Source organism: Melanotaenia boesemani, chromosome 22 (assembly GCF_017639745.1).
Source record: "Melanotaenia boesemani isolate fMelBoe1 chromosome 22, fMelBoe1.pri, whole genome shotgun sequence".
NCBI classification, from domain to species: domain Eukaryota; kingdom Metazoa; phylum Chordata; class Actinopteri; order Atheriniformes; family Melanotaeniidae; genus Melanotaenia; species Melanotaenia boesemani.
In genome coordinates this window covers 28,491,347-28,507,997 of record NC_055703.1, presented here as the reverse complement: position 1 = coordinate 28,507,997, position 16,651 = coordinate 28,491,347, and the positions used below count along the sequence as shown (strand labels likewise).

The following is a 16,651-nucleotide window of genomic DNA, read 5'->3' as shown; positions in this document are numbered from 1 at the left end:
TACAGTAATCTAATTTACTAAAAATAAAAGCATGCATCAGCACCTCCGTGCTGGCAAGAGAGAGAAACGGGCGGACTCTGGCGATGTTTTTAAGATGATAAAAGCCTGTCTTTGTGACATTTCTAATGTGTGTAGTAAAGTTCAGCTCAGAGTCGGAAAGAACACCCAGATTTCTCACACACTGAGAAAGTTTAAAGTCTTGTAGTTTGCATGAGATGCTCCCTCTCTTGTCTTCAGGACCGATAATTAAAACCTCAGTCTTGTCCTGGTTGAGCTGTGAGAAGTTCTCTGCCATCCATGACTTTATATCTAAAATACAGTTTAAAAGGGTGTTAACTGGTTCTAGGTCATCAGGAGACACAGCGATGTAAAGCTGCGTATCATCAGCATAGCTGTGAAAAGCAACGCCATGTCTCCTGATCACGTCCCCAAGTGGCAACATGTACAGGTTAAAAAGTTAAAAGGTTTACACTGGTTTCTAGTTTATACTGGTTTCCTAGTTTATACTGGTTTCCTAGTTTACATTGGTTTCTAGTTTATACTGGTTTCTAGTTTATACTGGTTTCCTAGTTTACACTGGTTTCTAGTTTACACTAGTTTCTAGTTTATACTGGTTTCTAGTTTATACTGGTTTTTAGTTTATACTGGTTTCCTAGTGTAAATTGGTTTACTAGTTTACACTGGTTTCTAGTTTATACTGGTTTCTAGGTTATACTGGTTTCCTAGTTTACACTGGTTTCTAGTTTATACTGGTTTCCTAGTTCATACTGGTTTCCTAGTTTACACTGGTTTCTAGTTTACACTGGTTTCTAGTTTATACTGGTTTCCTAGTTTACACTGGTTACTAGTTTATACTGGTTTCTAGTTCATACTGGTTTCCTAGTTCATACTGGTTTCCTAGTTTACACTGGTTTCTAGTTTACACTGGTTTCTAGTTTATACTGGTTTCTAGTTTATACTGGTTTTTAGTTTATACTGGTTTCCTAGTGTACACTGGTTTCCTAGTTTATACTGGTTTCTAGTTTATACTGGTTTCCTAGTTTACACTGGTTTCTAGTTTATACTGCTTTCTAGTTTCTACTGGTTTCTAGTTTATACTGGTTTCCTAGTTTATACTGGTTTCTAGTTTATACTGGTTACTAGTTTATACTGGTTTCCTAGTTTACACTGGTTTTTAGTTTATACTGGTTTCCTAGTGTACACTGGTTTCCTAGTGTACACTGGTTTCCTAGTTTACACTGGTTTCTAGTTTATACTGGTTTCTAGTTTATACTGGTTTCTAGTTTACACTGGTTTCTAGTTTATACTGGTTTCTAGTTTATACTGGTTTCCAGTTTACACTGGTTTCTAGTTTATACTGGTTTCTAGTTTATACTGGTTTTTAGTTGATACTGGTTTCCTAGTTTACACTGGTTTCCTAGTTTACACTGGTTTCTAGTTTATACTGGTTTCTAGTTTACACTGGTTTCTAGTTTACACTGGTTTTTAGTTTATACTGGTTTCCTAGTTTACACTGGTTTCTAGTTTATACTGGTTTCTAGTTTATACTGGTTTCCTAGTCTACAGTTGTTTTTAGTTTATACTGGTTTCTAGTTTATACTGGTTTTTAGTTTATACTGGTTTCCTAGTTTACACTGGTTTCTAATTTATACTGGTTTCCTAGTTTACACTGGTTTCTAGTTTATACTGGTTTCTAGTTTATACTGGTTTCTAGTTTACACTGGTTTCCTAGTTTACACTGGTTTTTAGTTTATACTGGTTTCCTAGTTTACACTGGTTTCCTAGCTTACACTGGTTTCTAGTTTATACTGGTTTCCTAGTTTATACTGGTTTCCTAGTTTACACTGGTTTCTAGTTTACACTGGTTTCTAGTTTATACTGGTTTCTAGTTTATACTGGTTTCCTAGTGTATATTGGTTTCCTAGTTTACACATGTTTCTAGTTTAAACTGGTTTCTAGTTTATACTGGTTTCCTAGTTTACACTGGTTTCTAGTTTATACTGGTTTCCTAGTTCATACTGGTTTCCTAGTTTACACTGGTTTCTAGTTTACACTGGTTTCTAGTTTACACTAGTTTCCTAGTGTACACTGGTTTCTAGTTTATACTGGTTTCTAGTTTATACTAGTTTTTAGTTTATACTGGTTGCCTAGTGTACACTGGTTTCCTAGTTTACACTGGTTTCTAGTTTATACTGGTTTCTAGTTTATACTGGTTTCCTAGTTTACACTGGTTTCCTAGTTTCTACTGGTTTCTAGTTTCTACTGGTTTCTAGTTTCTACTGGTTTCCTAGTTTATACTGGTTTCCTAGTTTACACTGGTTTTTAGTTTATACTGGTTTCCTAGTGTACACTGGTTTCCTAGTGTACACTGGTTTCCTAGTTTACACTGGTTTCTAGTTTATACTGGTTTCTAGTTTATACTGGTTTCTAGTTTACATTGGTTTTCTAGTTTACACTGGTTTCTAGTTTATACTGGTTTCTAGTTTATACTGGTTACTAGTTTATACTGGTTTCCTAGTTTACACTGGTTTTTAGTTTATACTGGTTTCCTAGTGTACACTGGTTTCCTAGTGTACACTGGTTTCTAGTTTATACTGGTTTCTAGTTTACACTGGTTTCTAGTTTATACTGGCTTTTAGTTTATATTGGTTTCTAGTTTACACTGGTTTCTAGTTTATACTGGTTTCCTAGTCTACACTTGTTTTTAGTTTATACTGGTTTCTAGTTTACACTGGTTTCTAATTTATACTGGTTTCTAATTTATACTGGTTTCCTAGTTTACACTGGTTTCTAGTTTATACTGGTTTCTAGTTTATACTGGTTTCCTAGTTTACACTGGTTTTTAGTTTATATTGGTTTCCAGTTTACACTGGTTTCCAGTTTACACTGGTTTCTAGTTTATACTGGTTTCCTAGTTTACACTGGTTTCCTAGCTTACACTGGTTTCTAGTTTATACTGGTTTCCTAGTTTATACTGGTTTCCTAGTTTACATTGGTTTCTAGTTTATACTGGTTTCTAGTTTATACTGGTTTCCTAGTTTACACTGGTTTCTAGTTTACACTGGTTTCTAGTTTATACTGGTTTCTAGTTTATACTGGTTTCCTAGTGTAAATTGGTTTACTAGTTTACACTGGTTTCTAGTTTATACTGGTTTCTAGTTCATACTGGTTTCCTAGTTTACACTGGTTTCTAGTTTATACTGGTTTCCTAGTTCATACTGGTTTCCTAGTTTACACTGGTTTCTAGTTTACACTGGTTTCTAGTTTATACTGGTTTCCTAGTTTACACTGGTTACTAGTTTATACTGGTTTCTAGTTTATACTGGTTTCCTAGTTCATACTGGTTTCCTAGTTTACACTGGTTTCTAGTTCACACTGGTTTCTAGTTTACACTGGTTTCTAGTTTATACTGGTTTTTAGTTTATACTGGTTTCCTAGTTTATACTGGTTTCTAGTTTATACTGGTTTCTAGTTTACACTGGTTTCTAGTTTACACTGGTTTCTAGTTTATACTGGTTTCTAGTTTATACTGGTTTTTAGTTTATACTGGTTTCCTAGTGTACACTGGTTTCCTAGTTTACAGTGGTTTCTAGTTTATACTGGTTTCCTAGTTTACACTGGTTTCCTAGTTTACACTAGTTTCTAGTTTATACTGGTTTCCTAGTTTATACTGGTTTCCTAGTTTACACTGGCGTCTAGTTTACACTGGTTTCTAGTTTATATTGGTTTCCTAGTTTATACTGGTTTCTAGTTTAGACTGGTTTCCTAGTTTACACTGGTTTCCTAGTTTACACTAGTTTCTAGTTTATACTGGTTTCCTAGTTTATACTGGTTTCTAGTTTACACTGGCGTCTAGTTTACACTGGCGTCTAGTTTACACTGGTTTCTAGTTTATACTGGTTTCCTAGTTTACACTGGTTTCTAGTTTACACTGGTTTCCTAGTTTATACTGGTTTCTAGTTTACACTGGTTTCTAGTTTATACTGGTTTCTAGTTTATACAGGATTCTAGTTTATACTGGTTTTCTAGATTATACTGGTTTCCTAGTTTACACTGGTTTCTAGTTTATACTGGTTTCCTAGTTAAAACTGGTTTTTAGTTTATACTGGTTTCCTAGTTTATACTGGTTTTTAGTTTATACTGGTTTCCTAGTTTATACTGGTTTCCTAGTTTACACTGGTTTCTAGTTTATACTGGTTTCTAGTTTATACTGGTTTCCTAGTTTACACTGGTTTCTAGTTTATACTGCTTTCTAGTTTATACTTGTTTCTAGTTTATGCTAGTTTTTAGTTTATACTGGTTTCCTAGTTTACACTGGTTTCTAATTAATACTGGTTTCTAATTTATACTGGTTTCTAGTTTACACTGGTTTCTAGTTTATCCTGCTTTCTAGTTTATACTGGTTCTAGTTTATACTGGTTTCCTAGTTTACACTGGTTTCTAGTTTATACTGGTTTTTAATTTATACCGGTTTTCAGTTTATACTGGTTTCTAGTTTATACTGGTTTCCTAGTTTACACTGGCTTCTAGTTCATACTGGTTTCCTAGTTTACACTGGTTTCTAGTTTATACTGGCTACTAGTTTATACTGGTTTCTAGTTTATACTGGTTTCTAGTTTATACTGGTTTCCTAGTTTATACTGGTTTCCAGTTTATACTGGTTTCCAGTTTATCCTGGTTTCCAGTTTATACTGGTTTCTAGTTTATACTGGTTTCTAGTTTATAGTGGTTTCCACTTTATACTGGTTTCTAGTATATACTGGTTTCTAGTTCATACTGGTTTCCTAGTTTACACTGGTTTCTAGTTTATACTGGTTTCCAGTCAGTCACAGAATAGATTTTAAACCCTTCTGATTGTTTACATCCCAGAATGGTTCAGGTCCAGAATCCATCTGTTATACTTTCAGAGAATATAAACCTAGCAGAGCTCTTAGATCCAAAGACTCTGGTCAACTATTCCAGACCAGAGTCCAGACCAGAGACCAGAACGGAATCCAGGCCAGAGTCCAGACCAAAGACCAGGCCAAAGTCCAGACCATAGTACAGACCAGAGTCCAGACCAAAGACCAGACTGAAGTGCAGGCCAGGATCCAGACCAGAGTCCAGGCCAGAGTCCAGACCAAAGACCAGGCCAAAGTCCAGACCACAGTACAGACCAGAGTCCAGGCCAAAGTCCAGCACAGAGTCCAGACCAAAGACCAGGCCAGAGTCCAGACCACAGTCCAGACCAGAGTCCAGGCCAAAGTCCAGACCAAAGACCAGACAACAGTCTAGACCAAAGCCCAGACCAAAGTCCAGGCCAGAGTCCAGACCACAGTCCAGACCAGAGTCCAGGCCAAAGTCCAGACCAGAGTCCAGACCAAAGACCAGGCCAGAGTCCAGGCTAAACATGGAGAAGCAGCATGTAGCTGTTATGCTGCCAGTGGAGATTAAATTTTCACCACATGTAGACATTTTTAAATCCAGGTTAAAACATTTCTTTTCTCATGTCTATGCATGAAATCTGCACATTAACTTTTTAACTTATCTTGCTTTTAATTTTTTTTAATGTAATTTATTATTTTATTGTGATTCTTGCTATGTGTTGCTGTCTTTTACTATTTCTTAATATCTGTAATGCTTTTGTTTTATGTAAAGCACTTTGAATTGTTCTGTACATGAAATGTGCCGTACAAATAAACTGCCTTAGATCTCTGCAGACTTCCTGTTATGTAACAAGTAACTTACTTCAGAATCTAACTCTTTGTAGGACCTGGGAAAGCTGCATTCAGATAAAACCTACAGCGTGGAACTGTCACTCACCAAATACTGACCACATACCGCTGACCTACAGAGCTTTAAAAACACAGGAGCAGTCTGGCAGCCATTCTCCAGTTAACATCTTTGTTGTAGCCGAGCCAGCGAGTTAATGTTGGAAAAGGTCAACAGCACTTTAAACTGGAGCAGCCCAGTGCTGACACAGCAGCTCAGTCACGTCCCTACAAACATGCTCCCAAAGCAGAGTCAGTGTCCCTGATGCTGCAGGGATTACCATCAGATCTTCCAGGCATGCCATCAGGGACCAGCAGCCGTGCTGTCCACCATGAAGAGGACAGGCCTCAGAAATGAAGGAACTCCAAATCAAGAGCAGGAGAATCAGCTCACAGCTGACGTCTGTCCTGCTTAGCAACAGCGTGTTCGTGAGCTCGCCCTCACGCAGCGCGGCGTGACACCATCTGAGGTGGCAGCAGGACGTAGGTCTACCGTCCAACATGCATGCTTTCAAACACTTTTTTAGGACAGACATGCACGTACAAACACGTAAAATCTCTCAACTTTTTCGGTCCAGCTGGGTCCATGACTCCCAAGTCCTTCAGTAGTCTTTGGTCCAGCTTCTTCCATGATTCTTGAGTCTTTCGGTCTGGCTCGGTCCATGATTCTTGAGTCTATCGGTCTGGCTCGGTCCATGATTCTTGAGTCTATGGGTCTGGCTCGGTCCATGACTCCGGAGTCTTTTGGTCCGGCTTGGTCCGTGACTCTGGAGTCTTTTGGTCCAGCTTGTCTTGTGACTCCTGAATCTTTCAGCCCAGCTCAGCCCATGACTCCTGAGTCTTATGGTCCGGCTCAGTCCATGACTCCCGAGTCTTTCAGTCTGGCCTGTTCTACGATTCTTGAGTCTTTCGGTCCTCAGAATCCTCATTTCTGGATCCAAATCTCTTCTCCCCTCTGTCCAGAACTTGAGCCTCCTCATTGATGGTAACATTGTTGCCCCTCCCCCTCTGTATGTAATCTTAGTATAATGACTCCGCCCTCTCATATCTTCCACACTGTAACATTGCCCGCCTCTGTCCCTTAGTCTACAGCCCAAATATTCATCCTCGCCTTCATCACTTCCAGACCTGATTATTGCAACTTCCCTCTACTCATCCTAAAAAACTGCATCCAGAACTCTGCATGACTTCAGTGTTGAACGGAACTCATGATTTAATTGTTTGATTGATCCTCGTTCAGTAAGAGAACACCCCGGTACTCTCTGATGTGGGGTGTGTATTTTATAGTCTGCAGGAAAGGGTTCATTTTGGAGAATCGTCTAAAACTGAGCTTTAATGTTTAAATAATGTTAATGTTATAACAATGTGGAGTGGGCAGTAGAATAAATATTAGTTTCTGGTGATGAGATTAAATAGATCCTGGAATTTAGCCTGGTTTGGAGCAGGCTAGTTCCATAGAATAAATCTCCATGGTAACTGATGTCATAGCATTCCCACTATCCCCATCCTGCTTTCATGCAACCGGATGAGGGATGAATTGATCCAGGATGACCAACAGATCCTGGATTCATTCCTGATCCTGATTTCTGCAGCAGGTCCCTGAACGTTGAAAACTTGGTTTCTGCTTCATATCCACATGCTTTTCGCCTGTTTCCTGACACGTGAAGCAGGAGGGATGTTTCAGGGATGGTTCAGAACTTCAGCTGTAGCCTGTAAACAGGAAGTGTTGCTGCGCTCTTCCGTCACAGATTTGTATTTATTTAGTTCCAGAGAAACTGTTTGTGTTTTTATTCTTGACACATGTTGGCTGTCGCCTTCAGCTGGGTCAGACCTCAGACCTCTCATTGTCTGAACCTGACCTCTGATCTCTGTGGAGGAAAAAGCGAATTCTGAACAGATGAGGCCAATAATGCACCGAGAGTTTACATAATGAGCCAGCAAATCTCTTCCCTGGAAAAACAGAGATATGCAAGATGTGTTCCAGCCTCAGACTCTCAGCAGGCTGCTTGGAGAGAGCAGCAGGGCCGGCTGCTAGTCGCAGACTCCCTCGCCGGGGCCCCTCTCTCCACGGCTACACGTCATGGAACATTCCCGGAACAAGCCAGCGCACCACCCACCATCTCTGCTGCCGCTCGCTCACAGACACACAGAGGAAGCAACGATGAGTGTTTGAGATAAAGTCACTCCCATCTGAAAAACGTCTCACCGAATGTTCCAGGGTTGGTTTCTGGAGCCATAGCAGCCGTGAAGCTGCCTCAGGTGTCCCTGGAATGTCACTCCCTTCCCAAAACAAGGAAATGCCGAGCAGAGCGCGCTGAGGTCAAAGCTTAACCTCACTCTGTCACGGAGCTGCGCGCTAGCAAGAGTTAAATGAGCAGGACATGAGAAGTCTGCAGGTAGGGAAGTCATTAAAGAAGCCTGGTGCGTTCAGGGCCCGTCTGTTTCTGGAGCTACGTAAAGCAGAAACAGAGAGACGTTAACCCCCCACCCCACCCCGGCCCTCCAGCCAGCCTGGCCGCGTTCACTACTGCAAATTCCTCAGGATATTACGCAACCCGCGTAATCTGCATGCAATGAAATGCCCGGGGTATTCCCCCTGCAAAGCCGAGCTCGTACAGGCGAAACAAAACATCAAGTGTTCAGAAAACACAACTTAATGCCGGATACGGCGCAGAAAAAGCCGCTGTCCGCGCGAAGTGCGTGAAAAACATCCGCTAAGGCTGGGCTTTTTCCGCTCTTACCTCCAGTCTGCGCTCCGGCTGCGCGTCTCCCGGACAGAATGACAACAAGCGGCAGCGGTGACAGCCGAACCCTGCGGACCGGGGAGGGCCCGTAAATCCACAACAGCCGGAGAGGAACCAGGAACCGTCGCGAGGACGCGGCGGACGCGGCGGACGGACGGAAAACGGAAGAAATCCTGTTTGGAGCTGATTTCTGCTGCGAAGCTCCGCTTCTGCAGACTCACACACTGGAAATGCGTGCGCCTGCCTGTGTTGTGAGCGTGTCTGTGTGCGCGTGTCAGGGTGAAATCAGGAGACACGCGCACGCACTCAAACGGGGGTTATTCCAAGCGCGACTTCCCAGAATAGCAGCAAAGAGGAGAGAGAGCGCGAGACACCGAGCAAGAGAGAGCGGGGGGCGTGCGTGTGTGGTGTGTGTTGTGACGTCGTCGGATCCCCCAGCGCGCAACACCAGGGCAGAGGGAGGGGAGGGGGGAGCAGTGGCCGAGGAGCAAGCTCTGTCTGCCGGCTGAGAGAGAGCAGGATTCCCTGCTCACCTCTGGAGGACCTGACTCTGGTTCACCGATTCACTTACTGATTAACTGATTGAGTGACCGATTCACTTACTGATTCACTGATTGAGTCACCGATTCACTTACTGATTCACTGATTGAGTCACCGATTCACTTACTGATTAACTGATTGAGTGACCGATTCACTTACTGATTCACTGATTGAGTCACCGATTCACTTACTGATTCACTGATTGAGTCACCGATTCACTTACTGATTCACTGATTGAGTCACCGATTCACTTACTGATTAACTGATTGAGTCACCGATTCACTTACTGATTCACTGATTGAGTCACCGATTCACTTACTGATTCACTGATTGAGTCACCGATTCACTTACTGATTCACTGATTGAGTCACCGATTCACTTACTGATTAACTGATTGAGTCACCGATTCACTTACTGATTCACTGATTCACTTACTGATTCACTGATTGATTCACCGATTCACTTACTGATTCACTGATTGATTCACTGATTCACTTACTGATTCAATGATTCACTGATTGATTTAGTGATTTACTTACTGATTCACTGATTTATTCAGCGATTCACTTTCTGATTCACTGATTGATTTAGTGATTCACTTACTGAATCACTGATTGATTCACCGATTCACTTTCTGATTCACTGATTGATTTAGTGATTCACTTACTGAATCACTGATTGATTCACCGATTCACTTACTGATTCACTGACTGATTTAGTGATTCACTTACCGATTCTCTGAATGAGTCACTGACTGACTTAGTTGCTAGCAGATGGCACCGCTGTGGAAAACTAAACTTCCAGCATTCCTAGGATGTACCGGTAGAACTCCAGGGCTGAAACCGGGTTGCGTGTTTCCAGATTTCTGTTTGTCTGAACTCGTCTGATTCTACGTCCTGTTTACATTTCAGTCTTTTCTTGTCCGTGTTCAGGCTTGTATGTTGGTAAATAAATAAAAGTTAAATTAAGAAATAAAGGAATTAAACAGATTAAAACGAAGTAAAAGAAGCAAAGTTTTTACTTTTTATTGACTGGTCTCTGCTGTCTTTTTTTCCCGTGTGTTTGTGCTGGTCAGTGGGAAGTGGATTAATGTATCCCATCAGAGGCTCATTGGGATGTGACCCTGGGGTACCATGGTGACGCCATGGCAACGCAACACCATAGCAACGGAGAGCAGCTCCTGATGCTGATTTGCATGTTTCCATGAAACGGCAAGAAGACGCTTGCAGCCCACGGCGTCTGACCAGGAAGAAAATCTGACTTGAAACATTTTGACCAGCAAACGTCTGTAATGAGACACTCTGCTCAACGATCAGCTGGCAGGTGGACGGAGTGTCTTGGTGTCTCTGCAGCGTCAAACCAGACGGACCATTAATCTGCAGCTTTTCAACAAACAATCAATAATCACTGCGAGGATCATCCATCTTCTCAATGGCACGTTCAAAAGCAGATTCATGAAATCATCACTTTATCAAGTTACTAAAATAATGATAAAACTTTGGGGTGGGACTTTAACGCATTAATTATGATTAATTAATTACAACAACATTAACTCCAATTTAACCCATTTATTCACAGTTTTGGTTCCAAACAACATTTGTAAGCGGTTTCCTGTCCGAGTACAGCGGCGCACACGTCAGAGTCTGGGCGCCATGTTTACCAGGTTTGCAGACCCCTCTAGCTATTCTGCTTTTTAAAAAGCAACTGGCAACAAATCTAGACACTTTTTATGGTGATATTGGCAACTTCTGGATACGCAACATTTACTCGTCTTAATGAGCAGTGGTGCTGACTCAAGCTCCTCCCCCATCAACAGCATCAGTCCCAGCATCAGTCCCAGCATCGGTCCAGGACCAGACTGGAAGCTGTTGCTGGCTGATCTCATCCTGGCTCACCAACGCATATTACTGCTGGTTAATGAAGCGTGTGGAGGAGAACATGTAGAAAGTTAAAGTTCTGTAACATGTTGTAGACTCTGAACCAGACAGACAAACATCTGGATCTGCTGGTTAAAGGACTTAAATTACTCTTTAACTTTAGCTCCGATCAGTTTAGGCCAGGGATGTTTTCCATTTCTGTTTCTACTGTTTTACCAGCTCGGACTGGACCCTGGACCAGCTCAGACTGGACCAGCTCAGGCTGGACCCTGGACCAGCTATGACTGGACTGACTCGGACTGGACCCTGGACCAGCTCGGACTGGACAATGGACTGACTCGGACTGTACCCTGGACTTGCTCGGACTGGACCAGCTCCGACTGGACTGACTCGGACTGGACATTGGACTAGCTCGGACTGGACCAGCTCAAGCTGGACCCTGGACCAGCTCTGACTGGACTAGCTCGGACTGGACCAGCTCGGACTGGACCCTGGACCAGCTGTGACTGGACTAGCTCTGACTGGACCAGCTCGGACTGGACCAGCTCGGATTGGACCCTGGACCAGCTGTGACTGGACTGACTCAGACTGGACCCTGGACCAGCTCTGACTGGACCAGCTCGGACTGGACCCTGGACCTGCTCTGACTGGACTAGCTCGGACTGGACCAGCTCGGACTGGACCAGCTCGGACTGGACCAGCTCAGACTGGACCCTGGACCAGCTCTGACTGGACCAGCTCGGACTGGACCCTGGACCTGCTCTGACTGGACTAGCTCGGACTGGACCAGCTCGGACTGGACCAGCTCGGACTGGACCCTGGACCAGCTGTGACTGGACTGACTCAGACTGGACCCTGGACCAGCTCGGACTGGACCAGCTCAGACTGGACCTTGGACCAGCTCTGACTGGACCAGCTCAGGCTGGACCCTGGACCAGCTGTGACTGGACTGACTCGGACTGGACCCTGGACCAGCTCGGACTGGACCAGCTCAGGCTGGACCCTGGACCAGCTCTGACTGGACTGACTCAGACTGGACATTGGACTAGCTCGGACTGGACCAGCTCAAGCTGGACCCTGGACCAGCTCTGACTGGACTAGCTCGGACTGGACCAGCTCGGACTGGACCCTGGACCAGCTGTGACTGGACTGACGCGGACTGGACCTTGGACCTGCTCTGACTGGACTAGCTCGGACTGGACTAGCTCGGACTGGACCAGCTCGGACTGGACCAGCTCGGACTGGACCCTGGACCTGCTCTGACTGGACTAGCTCGGACTGGACCTTGGACCTGCTCTGACTGGACTAGCTTGGACTGGACTAGCTCGGACTGGACCAGCTCGGACTGGACCAGCTTAGATATTTTCTAGCTTGGTAATGACCTGTTTTCTGTTTCTCTGCTGATTTAAATCATAAAGAAACCTCAGCGATCTCTCAGGGAGTGTTTCAATATCGGGTGAAGGACTAAACACAGCTTCAGTCCCAGGAAATGAGTCATGTGTCACTGGTTCAAGTCCCAGACTGGGACTGTTAATCCTCCTAGTTTATGGCTGGCTGTGTGGAGTCAGAAGAAAACCAGCTGGAAAAACCTGCCCAGGAGTTAAAGGAGAAGCGGCCTCAGGCTGGAACAGCTGATTACTAACACTTACTCACACTAACATGCACATGCGCACACACACACACACACACACACACAGTCAGACCACACCTACATTCCCACAGATGGACGGGGAGGGAGTTGTTTTCCTGACACACAAACTGAGGCCATGTTGTAGCGAGTCTTTGATGCCGGACCACATCCCTCCCTTACACACACACCTGCACACACACATGCACACGTTACAGGGGTGTGAACAAACATAGCACGTAACAGTGTGTGTGTAAAGGTGGAATCAGCTGAGAGATAACGTGTCAGGACGTCTTCAGGGATCAATGGCGCCCCCCACTGGCCTTCACGTGATATCAGCCATCAGACGGAGCTGCAGGGGTCTTAGCCTGGACACGAGCCGCCATGTCCAACACGAAGCAGGTTCTTACCTGCTGAACAGGTAACAGCAGAGGTAACTCCAGGAAACGGCATGATGATGATGATGATGATGATGATGAGGTTTTCTGCAGCACCTTGTCTCAGCTGTGCTCTGTTAATAAAGTTGGCCTGAAACGTAAAAATGAAACACGTCTGATTAAACTCCTGAATTTAACATCTGGATCGTGTAGCGTGTGGCTGCTAGATAGTCTGACTGGTTTGTAGCTTTTTAAGGCAGTGAAAGAAAATACGCTTCACGTTTATTTTGAAAGGTTTCAGCTACTTCCTGTAGCCGTCCACAGAAGGGTCACATGATGCTGCTGTGACGCGTCTTATAGGCTGCGCCCTCTGCTGTCCGGACCCTGTGTAGCTATAAAACCTAAATTATTTCTTTATCTCTTCTGTAGGTTGAACACGGAGGCTTAAGGAGGCTGACTTGTGTTTGGAGCTACATTAGTAGTTTTTCTGTATACTGGGCTATGTAGATAGTATTTGGGACAGTAAACTGTACTACAACGAGTACTACGGTACTTCTGAAAGTCATCAACTCAGCTCACTCTTAAACAATTTGATGAACCAATCAATTCCCACATGTTAATGTGGATCTAAAGAATTTTACATCCTCTAAAGTGTTTCTGAGCAGCATCCGTGGTGACCACTCTGAGCTTGATGTTCACGCTGTGGTCTAAGTTTGATCTGGACTCCAGTTCTCCTGAAGGGACGATTGCTGTTTATCTAGAATTCTTTCGGTCAGTGGAAATCAAGCTGTGAAGCTGCTGAGTGGACGATAAGCTGGAATTGAATGCGAGGCTTTGGAGAGCTGAAAACGGCAGATCTCTGAGGGTTGATTGCAGCCAACATGTTGTCATGACAGCAGGATGAAGGATGACGTTTCTGCACATATTTGGCATCGGCGTTCCAGCTCCAAGGAAACGCTCCTGTTTGCTGCATCCGTAAAGCTGTGAGAGCACAAGCAGCATATGTCTCCCTGAGAGGCTGCCCAGCATCGCCATGACAACAGCATCACCTCTTTCCTGGACCACTGAAGCTCTTCATGTGCAGTTTTTCCCCCACTGGCTTCTTCATTTACATTTTACTGGATTTAATCATCATCAAAATGAAAAAAAACAACAAACTAAGGCCCGTTTGGCTCCCTTACGTACATCAACAGCGACGTCCGTTTCAAACGTTGTTATGTGTCGCCATCCTTATACTTCCATGCGTGTATTAGGTTGCCATGGTTGTTAAAGGAGCAATGCACCCAAAAATGTTTTTGTTGAGCTGTAAACAACAGTTTCTACGTAACTGTGATGAAAACCACATTTAGTGTTGATAAAGTTTGTATTTTTTAAACTTGTTTAAAAAGGGATTTTGTGGGTAAAAAAAGTCTCATAGTGCCCCCTGCAGGGTAAAACCAGGTCATGTTTTTCATGATGTAGAGCTGTTCTGCTGCTTCTCTACGTCAGGAGAAAATTTTAAAACCTTCCAGCCCCTCCCTCCAGATGCAGGTGGGCGGGGCCTAGCCTTGCAGGTCTAGAAAGCCCCGCCCACCAGCGCATATGAAGAGATGTGAGCTTATCTGGTGTAGCTCTGCTAGTTTCAGACTTCTGTTCTTCCACAGTTTCTGGTGAAATATTCCTGTGATGGGACGGATTTCTGCTTCTGAGGGTGTAAAAGTAAAACCGGACTTTATTCTTTACCTGCTGATCCTCATCTGGCGACAGACAGCAGCTCAAATCGTAGCAGCAGCAACTTCCAGCAGCTCTTCCTGCAGCTGCCACAACCTGCCGCGAGTCTCCACAGCTTTCCAGAGCTGCTGACAGCAGCTAACAGCTAACAGCTAACGGCTAACAGCTAACAGCGCTAACGCCTCACACTGCTACGTTCAGGACCACCTGGTTCATGTGGAGCTGAGGAGGTTCAGGAGGGAAAGTCTTCCTCATCAAAGACGCTCTGTGGCGTAGCTGCTTTGTTAATCTCCATCTTGGTAGTGAGCTAAGCTGCTTTCTGTCAGTCATTCCTGCCTGTGCATCCCGACCCGCCCACTCTCCGCCCCCTGATCACCCCACACCTCCCACCCCAACCCTGCAGTTTCTGGCATTTTTCACACTTTGTCAGTGGGTGGAGTTACGCAGAAAGAAGGGGGCGGAGCTCCATAAGTCAGTTCGTCCACTAGGAGGCAGTGCTGAGTTCAGAGCAGACATCAGTTTCAGACACCGTTTGGCAGCAGTATGAAATTGTTTCCAACCGCCCAACACGCCCTAAATATTCATATATCCTTTCTTTGCAGTGCATATTATTGCTGCGGACTTTAACTATGCTGAATTAAAAACTGTGCTCCCTAAGTTCCATCGGCATGTGAAATGTGCCACTAGAGGAGTTAAGACACTGGACCAGGTCCACTCCAACATAAAACATGGCTACAGGGCTATACAGCTCCCACACTTGGGCCAGTCAGACCACATGTCCCTGCTCCTAGCACCAGCATACACCCCCCTCAGGAAACAGGCTCCTTCCACAACAAGGACTGTTAAAACTTGGCCTGGAGGGGCCTCTCACCAGCTGCAGGACTGTTTTGAGAGAACCAACTGGGACATTTTTCACCACCCGAACCTGGAGGAGCGCACAGCAGCAGTCCTGGGTTACATCAAACTCTGTACCGACACTGTTGCTGTGGACAAATGCATCCAGGTCTATCCCAGTCAGAAACCCTGGGCAACCAGAGAGGTCCAGCACCTGCTGCGGGAGAGAAATATGGCTTTCAGGTCTGGTGATATGGAGCGATACAGTGCTGCAAGAGCCAACCTGAAGAGAGGCATCCGATGGGCTAAGATGGACTACAGGCAGAGGACTGAGAACGACTTCTGCAGGAACAACACAAGGCAGGGGTGGCAAGGGATCCGGCATATCACCAGCTACAGGCCGAACCTCGCTGCTGTCGACGGGGGCTCTTCGCTGGCAGAGGAGCTTAACCTCTTCTTTGCCCACTTCGAGATGGAGCCACCGGAGGTAGCTGCACCAGGAACATGAGGTGAGGCTCACACTGAGGGCTGTGAATCCGAGGAAGGCTGCTGGACCAGATGGCATTGCTGGACGGCTGCTGAAGGACTGAGTGGACCAGCAGGCGGAGGTCTTCACCAAGATTTTCAACCAGTCCTTACTCCAGTCCACTGTCCCAGCCTGCCTGAAGTCCTCAACCATTATCCCTCTGCCCAAAAAGTCTACAATCAGCAGCCTAAATGACTACAGACCAGCTGCTCTCACCCCGGTCATCATGAAGTGCTTTGAAAAACGGCCTCCCACCTACACTGGACAGTCACCAGTTTGCATACAGGGCACACAGATCCACAAAGGACGGCATCACCACCACTCCCCACACTGCTCTGTCACACCTGGAGCAGTCAGGGAGTTACGAGGCTGCTCTTTGTAGACTTCAGCTCCACTTTTAACACTATCCTCCCACACAGACTGAAGTCCAAACTACAGACCCTTGGACTCTCCAATTCCATCTGCCTCTGCATTTTGGACTTCCTGACAGGCCGCTCTCAGAGGGTTAGAGTAGGCGCCCACATGTCCACAGCCCTCAGCCTCAACACTGGTTCCCCACAGGGCTGGGTGCTGAGCCCCCTGCTCTACACCCTCTACACCCATGACTGCACCTCCATTCACCCCAGCAACACCATCATCAAGTTTGCTGATGACACCACTGTGGTG

The 16,651-nt window shown here is 44.9% G+C and overlaps 1 protein-coding gene across 2 annotated transcripts in view; it reads right to left on the bottom strand.

Moving 5' to 3' along the window:
- hivep2a (HIVEP zinc finger 2a) overlaps nucleotides 1-8,810 on the bottom strand; it is a 116,540-nt gene extending 107,730 nt beyond the window's left edge. For both annotated transcript variants that reach the window (XM_041975245.1, XM_041975242.1), the window contains exon 1: nucleotides 8,492-8,810. The gene's annotated coding sequence lies outside the window, so the exon portion shown is untranslated. The remainder of the gene's footprint in view (nucleotides 1-8,491) is intronic.
- Nucleotides 8,811-16,651: the final 7,841 nt, after the last annotated feature.